Here is a 12,609-nt window from a genome sequence, read left to right as displayed (position 1 = left end):
CAAACAAGAAGATAAAAGAAGAAAGAAGAACCATCAATAGAAGCTAAGGTTTTACTAGATAAAGTATAAGTTGCAAAAACAGTAGCAAATGTTATATTTGTATTCTTCAAAACTCAAAACCAAATGACAATTAGCGGTGAGGTAATAAACATTGTATTCTTGGTTACTAACTTGCCCTTGTTTTATGTTGGACTTATCTCATACACGTCACGTGTGGCTTTCTTTGAGCCTAATAATAGTGTTTTGGTTTTCTTTTTGGATGACTTGGACCTAGTGTGGATTTTATACCTATTATCGGTAGCCTTAGCTCTGACACCTTGTTAAATTTGTGGTCATCCAACTCAATGCCAATTGACAATGAGGAGAGAGGACCTAAACATTATATATTGGTTACTAAATTTCCTTTGTCCAACGTGGGACCATTCTCAGAGCAAACATGTGACTGTTGAAGCCTTAACAGTTGACAATAGTGTCCCTGCTTTTGCCACCTCAGACCCAAACCCACGGGTATATATAAGTTTTTTTCTTGGCGAAGGCTCCACGTGCCCACCCAAAAGACCTCGACATTTACTAAGCTTGAGCTTTCGCCTATAGCCCAGACTCCAGACACTCTCGTGAGAGATGTGAGACTAGCACAATCTCTCACCCTCAGTGAAGAGTCATCCTCGTCTATGATACCATTTGTGATGCTCCAACCATTAAAAATTCACGGTATTATCCCTGATTTTGTCACTCCATGCCCAAACCCATAGGTATGAGATTTTGTTCTTGGCGAAGACGCTACGAGCCCACCTAAAAAGTTTCAATAATTACTAAGGTTAAGCGCTCACCTATAGCGCAGGTTCCGGAGACTCGTGAACGATGTGGGGCATCTCAATCCCCACCTCAGCAAAGAGCCTTCATCAGTTCTGAGACCACTTGTGACACCCCAAACTTTAGAAAATGACGATATTGCCCTCGCCTTTGTCACTCCAGACCTAAGCCCCCAAGTACGAGATTTTTGTTTTTTGAGAAAGTTCCACGAGCCCACGCAAAAGGCCTCAACACTTAGTAAGTTTGAGCGTTCACACGTAACCCAGACTCTGAAAATTCTCGTGTGCGATGTGAGACTATCACAAATTACAGAATAAAATGGTTGAGGATAACTCCTTAAAAACCAAAACATTAAACTATCCAATTTCTTTTTATGAATATATATATCACACGTATGTACATGCATATATACAGGTTAATTCTGTTCCAATTTGTGACCAACTAACTGATGGATCCAATAAGTGTTAGAGTTTCGTGTTTGGCTCCCAATTGTGTCATGGAGTTTGATTTGGCCTCCAAAGTTTGCCCAGTCTTTCATATTTACCCTTCTAACATTTCTGTAATTGATAATTTTCTTTTAATTATCCAACTCTTACTTACTCTCCACCTCATCCATCCCTTTCCTCCACCTCATCCGTCTCTTTCCTCCATCTCATCTTCTTCTACCCAAGATAGTCGCTGAAAAAGAAGTCGTCGGTTGACCACTTTTTTCCCGTGACCTATGTTTTTTCTATCTCCTTCCACAATCTCCATTACCATATTCTTATTTCTCTCCCCTCTTTATTCCATCTCCCTCCCTTTCTTTTCCATTTTCTTCTTTTTCTCTGTTCCGTTGAAAGGCCTTGTCTTTTGTCGGAACAAAGAGAAAAAGGGGGGGGGGGGGGGGGGTAAGGTATATGGAAAAGAAAATAGAGAGTAAAATAAAGAGATGGTTATGGAGGTTGTTGAAGGATTTAAAAAAAAACAAGTCACCCAAAAAAGTGGGAGACCGACGACTTTTTTCTGACGACCATCTTTGGAAGAAGATGAGGTGGGGGGAAGAAAACAATGAGGTGAAGGAAAGAGATGGATGAGGTGGAGAAGAAATATGAGTTGGATAATTAAGAGAAAAAATTAATTACATAAACAATAAGGGTTAAAATGGAAGATAAGACAAATTTTCTAGGGTAAACAGAAATCCTGGACACAACTATATGCCGAGTAAAAAGCCCAAACACTTATGGGAGCCGAAACAGAATTAATCCTATGTATATTAGTAATACTTTGCAAATAAAAAAAATAAACAATTAACTTAGCCTGAGGTTGAGGTTAATTTCCAAAGCAATGGTTATTTTAGTAGTCAAAGTTGATGATAGATGTTTAGATGAAGGTGTAAGTCTGAATATTTTTATTTTACTGCTATAACTTTATTTATGTGTTATCCAAATTCATATTGTGAAACCGATTGGAAAGTATTATTTTCGGAGTAAAATTTGATTTCGTCATTTTTTGCGATTGATCTTTATAACAAGTTATGTATGTAATAAGGGACAAAGGTATCTGATTTTGAATATATCTTCTTCTTCAATGACTAAGAGTACACCTCCCAGACTTATTTTTAGAGGTTGAGGTTACATTTTCAAACTTTTCTCTAAGAGTTGAGCAATAGTTCCCAAACTTATCTTCAAAGGTTAAGATTACACCTCTAAAACTTATCTGCAAAAATTGTGATTATAGAACTGTATGTGCCTACTAGACACGGATTAGACCCTCGTGTTATTATAAGTCTCAATCATGTTGAAAATGTCTTAAATATTGGTTTATATGTGACCCGGTTTGCGATCCGTTAAGCCGCTGCAACCTCAACATGAAAATTTGGACCCGTTAGCAGAGCTGGTATGCGAAGCGTGGCCTATGTTAAGGCGGTCACCAGTGTAAAGGGTATTTATGTATATTTCGAACATTAAAAAGAGAGAGTCAGTAAGACGGTGGAATTAGGGTTTCCTATAATTATATAAACAAAACTCCTAGGGATCTCTTGTGTAGTTTGTTATTCTTATCATAGCGAAAATCATCGGACGCATAGAGTAGGTTTCACAAACTGAATCACATAAATCTATATGTGTTGGATGTAATTATTTACTTTTCATTTATTTTTTTGGATTATTTGATTTCGTCATCACCTAATTAGTAATAATTTAGGAGTATTGGATTTTGATGAAAATCTTGTGTGGGTCGGGTGATGACGATGTAATGTGTCATATTAATGGAATCCACTCCTTTCTGGAATAAAAATTGAATAAACAAAAGTTCTCCCACTATTTGAGGAAGGATGATAAGTCAATCTTAAAAATGTTAACAAATTGTTAATATCTCTCTCCTCTTCTGGTCAAAGGGGGAGTCCAATAAGGAGCGACCTAATATTCTTTTAGGTTAATTTTGTTTTGGACCCCAATTTGTAGTCAACTCACCGTTTTGACCCTGTAAGTGTCCGGCAATTCGATTTGGCCTTCAACTTCCTGTTTGGCCCCAATTTTTTTTAAGTCTCCTAATTATACCCTCATAGCAATTCTGTAACGTAATTGTGTTTTTTTTCTCGTTGTCCACCTCACCTCCATAACTTCCACATTAGACGGCGCGAGAGAATGTCACCGGTCGGAGACTTTTTCGGCGACCTAATTTTCTTTTTTAAATCTTCTCCTTCTTCCCAAGCTTTATCTTCTTTCTCTCTCTCTCTATCTTCTCTTTCTCCCTTTTCTCTTCCATCTCTCCCTCTTCTTCTCTATCTTCTCCTCCCGTCACGTCCTTCTTCACAAAACATTAATAGTAAAAAGAAAAGGAGATCGTCCCTTTATACCTTGATCTCTCAATTTTTTTTTAATCTTCTCTGGTTTCCACCATAAAACATTATAGATATACGAAAACAAATTACCCATACAAATTTCAGTAACATAAAATAACATCATCATCAAACGAAGCTTAGATCCACCAAACAAAGTTCGTATATCAAAAATCCAGGTAGTATGGAGCTTCAATTTACAGGTTTTGTTTCATTTTAATCATTCAATTTCGTATAAATTACTTCTTCTTCGTCGAAATTAAGATCTGGGTTTGAATGAATATGGTTGTTTTAAGATCTGGGTTTCAATTTTAAGGTGGTGGATTGGATTAAAATGAGGTCTTTTTGAAGAACAACATTTGGTTTTTGGAGAGATCTATTTTAATTTATTTAATTTTTTATTTGTTCTGGGTTTAAGAATTCTGATTTCTTCTTATTTCTGAATTTGGGGGTTTTGAGAATGAAGACTGAATAGAATCAGATTATGGGTTTTGGAGTGATGAAGATAAAACCATGGTTGTAGTTGTTTTAGGTTCTAGGGTTTCATAGGTTCTTTGATACATCTAGCCATGGCGGATTTAGTTGGGCGACTTTAGTTGGGACCTCTTTTGTTGCTGTTTTGGCTTACTACACCCACAGAAGACCCTGATCAGTTACTTGAGTTTGTAAAGTCTGTAGAGAGAAAGAGAGTGACAAAACGTCATTGATGATGATGTTGATTTTAATGAAGAAGGAAGAGGCGATTCTCCTCAACATTTTAAGAAGTATATTGAAAAGCGAAAGACTGCTCATGGTCGTTCTGAAGGGAATGGATAATATCATCGTCGAGTTTCTAATTCTTCACCAGATGTTACTACGATTGCAGCCGCCGCCGGTGAAGGAGAGGTGAAACAGAATGGTCATTTATCAATCGATGCTCGGAATTTTTCAATCCCTAATAGATTGGCTCGATTACGAAAGCTTAACGAAGGTATAATCTTTTCGGACTTCTATCTAGATTGAGAAAGAGATGGAAGAGAAGAGATGAAAGGGAAAAGAGAGAAGATAGAGAGAGAAAAGAGGTTGGGGAAGAAGATAAAAAAAAAAAATTAAATGTCGCCGGAAAATGTCCCTGGCCGGTGATCTTTTCCAACGATATTCTCCGGCAAATTCTGATGTGGCAGCAGGTGACGTGGAAATTGTTGAGGTGAGGTGGACAAAGAGATAAAAAAGAAATAAATTACAGAAATGCCATGAGGGTAGAATTGAGAGGTTTAAAAAATGTTTGGGAGTCAAATCGAACTATTAGACACTTATGGGGCCCAAAACGGTGAGTTGGTCACAAATTGGGGGCCAAAACAGAGTTAACCCTATTCTTTTCTGTATGAAATTTTGAACTTGTCGACTGAGTGTGGTTTAATTTCTAAAAAGTAATTCTTCTCACACATTTGTTTTAGTTGAAATTTCTAAACTATAGAAATTTGTTATATGTTTTTTCCACCAAGAAAACAGTAGATCAAATCAAATATTTTGCAAGAAATAATAAATAAAAAAAATAAATATGTATTTCTACTGTTTGATACTGATCATATTTCTATAGTTTTAATTTCCTAGGGAACCTATTTCTATGAAATACTTTAAGGGTGTGTTTGAGATCGCTTATTTCTATGGAAATAAAAGAGTTTCCATGGAAATAGGTATTTCTATCGTTTAATACGAAGTACAAATCCATGACTTTAAGTTCCTCCTCCCACAAATCTCTCTCTAGAATAACCATTTTTTCTCTCTTTTCTTTTTGTCAACAAGTTTTCTTCTTCGTCTAGTTAAACCCTCGCCAAATCTGGCGAGGGTTTCATCTCTCTCCCTCTTTCTCTTTAACCGTTGAATAATTTTTGGTGGGGTGATTGGATTTTGGTGGAGTTTCAGTGTTGTTGAGTGGTAGTGGTGGTGGGATTTGGATATGGTGGTAGTGGTGGGATTTGGATATGGTGGTGGATTTGATTTGGTGATTAGATTCTGGTTGTGGGGGTGGTTTAGTGGTGGTATTAGTGGTCGGATTTGGTTGAGTTTCAGCGGTATTTAATGGTAGCGGTGGTGGGGTTCGATATGGTGGTGGAGTGGTTTGATTTTAATGGCAAGATGTGGTTGTATGATGTGATTAGTGGTGGTGTTGGTACTCGGATCCGGTGGTGGGCTAAGTGGTTTTAGAGGCGGTGGAGATGGTGGCGGGTTGGGTGAATCGGTACTGGTGGTGGTGGCGGTATGGAGCACTGAAGAAGATGGATGGGCTATTGGTGATGGTGGTGGATTTGTGATTCAATGAAGGTGGTGGTGGTAGTAGTGTGAAGAAATGGTGGTGGTATTATGTTTGCGGCTTTACCAAGGATGATCAATCTACTACAACAATGAAAGTCGAGAGAGATGTAAATTAGTATTTTGTCTATTATTAGTTTTATCAGTTATTTTGTTGACCTTTAGGGTCTTTTCATCTTTGATCTTCAGGATCCATTTTGTCAACCTTCAGGGTCTTTTCTTTGAGTTTGTGTCTAGTCAATTCCTCTCCCTTCATGAGGCACTTTACATTCGAAGTTCTGAGAACTTATTTATGTAACTCTCATGTAGCTTGCAGAGGAATAACAATTATCATCCATATAACTTTGTGATTGTATCACTTATGAATGAAATATGGTTTCGCTTGGTTTCAAAAAAAAAAAATTCATGGCTTTAATTGCATTGATAATCTATTTTCATGAAATAGTCTACCTTTAATTCCTTCCTCCCTCTAAGAATTAGTTTCCGCAGAAAGTCAAAAATCAAAATAAAAGTATTTTAATATATTCAGATAACTAAAACCTATTATTTGTCTTCATATATGTGCAAAATGACATTTTTACCCATAAAATTTAGCAAAATGCACTTTTACTTATACATTAGGCAAATGACATTTTTGCCCTTCTTATGAAATGGCATGTTTACCAAGTTGTGAAAATAACATTTTTATCGTTACGTAGCCAAAATTAGATGTTTATCCTTTTATGATATCAAATTGATATTTTACCTTTATGTTGTCAAAATGACATTTTTACCCTCGTATAATACCAAATGACATTTTTACTCTTATGTGCTCGAAATGACATTCTTACCTTTATCTTGTAAAAATGATATGTTTATACTTTTATATTAAAATGACAATTTTACCCTTCTATATTAGTAAAATATCTTTTTCATCCATACTGTGTCAAATTTACATTTTCATCTTGTTTTATTAACAACTTGACATTCTTAGTCTTAAATTAGCAAAGTGACACAAGGTTAAATAATTTTACAGCATAGGGGTAAAAATATCATTTTGACAACATAAGGGTAAAAATGTAATTTGGACATCATATGAATGAAAATGTAATTTTTGTAACGTAAGGATAAAAATTTCATTTTTGACTACATAAAGAGTAAATAAAACTCTTACTCCGCAATTAAATATGGTATTCGTAAAAGTTAGCTGTCAGCCAAATAATAAAGTTCGTAATTCCACGGAATAATAAGTGACTACCAAACAAAAGAACTCTTCTTTCCACGAAATAAATTCCGTGGAAGACTTTCCATGGAACTTTTTTATTTCCGTGGAACTATTTCCCTGATATTAAACACAACCTAATAATTAACTTTTACCCCCTAAGAATTAACTTTCATAGAAAGTCAGAAATCAAAAGAAATTAATTTAATATATTTGGATACTTGAAACCTACAATAATGTATTAAAATGATATTTTTACCCGTCAGTATTAGAAAAATTCACTTTTACCTATATATTGGCAAATGTTCTTCCATTATATGATAGAAAAATGACATGTTTACCCTTAAAGTTGTCAAAATGACATTTTTACTTTGGCCAAAGTTATAATTTACTTTTTATTAATACCAAACCGACATTTTACCCTGATATTTTCAAAATGACAATCTTACCCTCTTATAGTACCGAAATGACAACTTAAGTATAAAATTGCATTTTGACAGCATGAGGGTAAAAATGTCATTGTGCTGGCATAAGGGTAAAATGATATTTTCGCAACATAAGGTAACAATGTCATTTGACTTATAAAAAACACTATGATTTTGACTACATAAATGTAAAAATGTCATTTGACAATATAAAGGTACATATATCATTTTAACAATATAAGGTCATTGCCATTTTGACTATACAAGTGTAAGAATGCCATTTGAACTACACAAGGGGTGAACACAAACTTTTAAATTCGTGAAAGTGAGTTGTCAATCAAATAATAAAATTTGTAATTCCACATGATAATAAATGACAACCAAATGAAATAACTCTTATTTCCACAGAGTATATTCCATGTAACACTTTCCGTAGAAATCTTTTTATTTCTATGGATTTATTTCTCTAATATCAAACACAACTTAAGAGCAGTTACAATGCGAATCTCATGAGAAGTTTTAATTATTCTATGTGTTAAGTCTCAATTGAGATTCTATTTCTTAAATGACACTCTTGAGATCTTTTAATCCAAAGACATCTCCATTGCAACAGTCTAAAATTTAAAAATTAATTAGTTGACATTTCTTAGATGAGTAGTTTTCTTTTTAATATAGAGAACATTGATATGGGCAGTAAATGTCTTTAATCTCAGATACTGAAAACATCTTCAACGAAAAACTCATTTTTTTTTTATTTCTAAATGTCGTAAATGTTAAGTTTCAATTGAGATTTTCTTTCTTAGAAGACACCATTTAGATTCTCTATTCAAAAGACATCTCGATGTAATACTTTAAAAACTTAAAAAACTATTTAGGTGATATATTAGATGGGTAGTTTTTTGGATTTTTGAGTTTGAGGTCCAAAAATAGGGGGGGCGGGGGTAATTAGTAATATGTCCACTCCTAAATTAATAAATAATATAAAATCAAAATAAACAGAAAATGGAAAATAAGTCCAAAAATTTACTATTTAGTGAGCCCCATGCATCAAGCCATTTATTTCCTCCCGTTCTTACCCTTTCATAAATATATATTTAACCATTGTAACCCAAAAGTTTCTAATGGTTTAGTTAGTACATTTATTCTTTCTATAAATTTTAAGAGAAATATTTATGGTGGATATGTACTGTCAATATTTATTTTCAAAACTTATATTTGTCTAAAGTAACCTACCAAAATAATCGTGATTTACCTAAAACGAGTTTCTCTCTCTAACTTTATGTTCTTCAAACTTGAAGAATTTGTGAATTTGTGATTGACTTTTTATCTCTACCTCGATATTTTCATCTCTAAAACATATTTTTCTTTGGAAATCATTAAGAAAATTATATATATATATGTATATATATATATATATATATATATATATATGTCGATTAAACTTAGAATTTTGTTACCAAATTATTTTATCATAACAACAAACTTAAAATGTAACACTTTTTCGTACACAGTGAATTTTGAAATCTCTCTCACTATAATCTTGTTCACATAAAAAAAATATAAACTGAATTTATTTTTGCTACATTTTCAGTATTTTACTAGCATTTTCTTGATTCTATTAGCATATGCTATGAATATGTTAGAATTAGGTTAATAATCATTTTGTTATTTCGCTAGCATCTTATTGATTCTAACAACATTCTTATATATAACAGAATTCTCAAGATTTTTCTAGCATTTTATTTATTTTAAAAAAATTCAATAATATACTTACAAAAATAAATTATTCTGAAATTAGGATTGCATTTCTCTAGCATCTTATTGATTCTAACAACATTCTAAAAAATTTATTTAAGAAGAAGGACCATTTTTTTCTTTAGAATTTCTTCGATTCTCTTGCAGTAATTATATTTCTCTAGCATCTTACTGATTCTAACAAAATTTGTCTGAAATTACATTATGTTAACCAAATTTTTAATATTTCTCTAGCATTTCACTGATTCTCCTGCACATGTCTTAAATTATGTTTCTCTAGCATTTCATTGATTCTCTTGCAATACTTATATCTCTCTAGCATCTTATTTATTCTGACACAATTTTCTTGAAATTATATTATGTTAACCAAATCTGTATAAAAAAGGTATAATCAAAAGCTCGGTCATTACGATAAACTGAAAAAGAAACTTTTGTTGTGGAAGAAATTTTGTTTTTTGAGGAAATAATTAGTGAATCTTTAATTTGGGTTATTTTTTGGGTTAATTCCGTTTTGGCCCCCGATTTGTGACCAACTCGTCGTTTTGGCCCCAATAAGTGTCCGACAGTTCGTTTGGCCCCAAAAATTTTGTAATTGGCCCCAAACTTTTTCCAACCTCCCGATTCTACCTCCATGGCATTTCTGCAATTTATTTTTTTCTTTGTCCACCTCATCTAACAATTACTACATCACCTCTGTCCACCTCACCCTTCTTCTCCGGCGAAAGGTTGTCGGGTGGAATAAAATATTCCGGTCGGCCACCTTTAACAAAAAAAAAACGGCCACCTTTAACAAAAAAAAGTTCTCCCTTTCTCTCTCTTGTTCTTCTTCTTTCTCTCTCTTATGTTCTTCTTCTTTCTCTCTCTTCCTCTTCTTCTTTACTCTTTCCCTCTCTCTCTTTACCAAGTCCGGCGGAGGGGACGATCCCCTTCGCCGGACGTCTGGCTTCCAAACCTTCGTCTGGATCTAGAACTCCAGATCCAAACGAATCTGGAATTCTAAATCCAGACGAATCTGGAATTCCCTTTCCAGATTCGTCTGGATCTAGAACTCCATGTCTAGACGAAAGTAATGGTGGCCAACGGGCCGTGCCGACACGGAAACGGACCGGCACAACCCGTTTATTTGAGGACACGGAACGGTCCGTTCCGTGCCGACCCGTCACGGGTCGGGCATTCCGTGCCGGGGCTGGGATTTTAGAGCCCCACACCCGTTAAACACGGCCCATTAGGCACGCAGGAACGACACGGAACAGACCGTACACAGCACAACCCGTGGGCACGGAACGGCCCGCCACGGGAACGACCCGTGCACGGCCCGCCACGGAAACGGCAACAACGAAACGCTAGCAATGACCCAATTTAATTATTTGAATTTTTAAGAATTACCTAGGGTGCACAACATCCTCAAACACTTTAATTTTTTGAATTTTAAAAAATTTCTTAGGGTTTGAGGGTGTTGTACACCCTCCCCCCATTTATTGGTAATTGGTGTAGTACAACAATACTGTTAGATTTTTATTTTGTTTATAGTTCTACTTCATTCATCTAATATTGTAATGTGTTTACAAATTGTTAGATTTTCATGAGAACTACTTTATATTACAAAAGGAAAAAACATAAAAAAAAAAAGTATTACTTGAATTTTAAAATAAAAAGTAATACTTAAAAAAAAGTAATACTTGAATCAAAAGAGGTTTTACTTTATTCTTTTTACTTAGACTTTTTTTTGTTGAAACAAACTAAAACTTTTTTCAAAAAAATAAACAAAGAAAATGGTAAAGATAGTCCCACACCTAAACCACAAAAAGATAAAGTAAATGTGGAGAGTTATAAATATACAACTCTTTTCCAATAGAATAAATAAAGATATGACATAGACGCTAAAGTTTGTGTACATCACAATTTTTTACTTGAAAAAATGTAATGTTTCTTTTATTACGGGAACGACTACGGGAACGCCACGGAACGGCCACGGGAACGGCCAGAAACATAACGGGAACGACTTGACCGTTTCTGTGCCCAGACCTTTGTGGTCTGGGCACGGCATGGTTCAAGCCATGCCTGGCGTGGCCGTGGCGTGTCTGACACGCCACGACCCATTGGCCACCACTAGACGAAGGTTTGGAAACCAGACGTCCGACGAAGGGGAGGATCCCTTCACCGGACTTGGTAACGAGAGAGAGAGAGAAAGAGAGAGAGAGTAAAGAAGAAGCAGGGCCGTGCCTGGGAATTTGGGGGCCCAGTGCGAAATTCAAATCTGGGCCCATCGAACGATAAAAGACTTACAAGAAAAAATTAATCAAAATAAAAGACAAAATTATCGGTATATGGATGAAAACTGTAGATGAATCTAAACGTATTTTGAAGAAAGTAATTGTAGGGAAAAAAATATTTTAAAATTTCATTTTTATAAAAAGTCTAGTCTAAGAATCTACAATCACTTGTGAGAAAATATATTGATTTATTTTATCTTAGATCAAAAATTTATACTACAAACAACATAGAAATTTTAAATTTTCATAGAATATTTGGATCCTAATATGTCATCAAAATTATGAAACTTATCAAACATTTAGTTTATACGGAGACTTTTAGTGGTCATGACTAACTTAAAATGATAGTGGTACAACGCATAGTTTAAACGGGCGATGAGATTTAAGTCCAAAATCGCATGATCAACGAGTCTAGAGACCAAAGATAATCTGAAATAGAAAATAAATCCACTTATAGTAAATTACTTGTCTATCCTCTTATTCTCTTTTACTGCCTAACCTATCCTAAGTTAAAAAAAAACCCAAAATAAAAGATACCATAATATATAGCGATTCATTACATTTATTTCTTCAAAAACAAACTTTCTTTCCCCGGAAAAATTTGCCTTTTTCGTTTAGCATAACAAAAAAAAGTAGCCTTTTCTGTTTCAAAAAAATAACCAAAAAAAAGTTACCTTTTCTTCAAATATCAAACCAAAGAGAGAGAGAGAGAGAGAGAGAGAGGGAGAGAGAGAAAAACTCTTATCTTAAACACGCCCAAAATAAACCTAACAGAGAGAGAGAGCATCGAGTAGGAGAGAGGGAGAATCCATTGTTGGTTTCGTTCATCATCATCAACAGTAAAGAGTAAGTTATTTTGGTTTTCATCATTTTTTTTGTTCCTTCAACTTTGTTTATGATTTAGATTGATTTCTACAACACAAAACGAATTAGGTTTTGATTTTTACAATTTTAACTATGATTTATTTTTCTGAAATTGATTAGTTAAAAAGAAATTTCTAGGGTTTAGTTGTTTCGAAGTGGTTTAATGGA

The sequence above is a fragment of the Eschscholzia californica genome, unplaced genomic scaffold (genome assembly GCF_041429995.1).
Source record: "Eschscholzia californica isolate CP2 unplaced genomic scaffold, dmEscCali1.0.p SCAF_6, whole genome shotgun sequence".
Taxonomy (NCBI): Eukaryota; Viridiplantae; Streptophyta; class Magnoliopsida; order Ranunculales; family Papaveraceae; genus Eschscholzia; species Eschscholzia californica.
Note: the sequence above shows the minus strand (reverse complement) of the source record.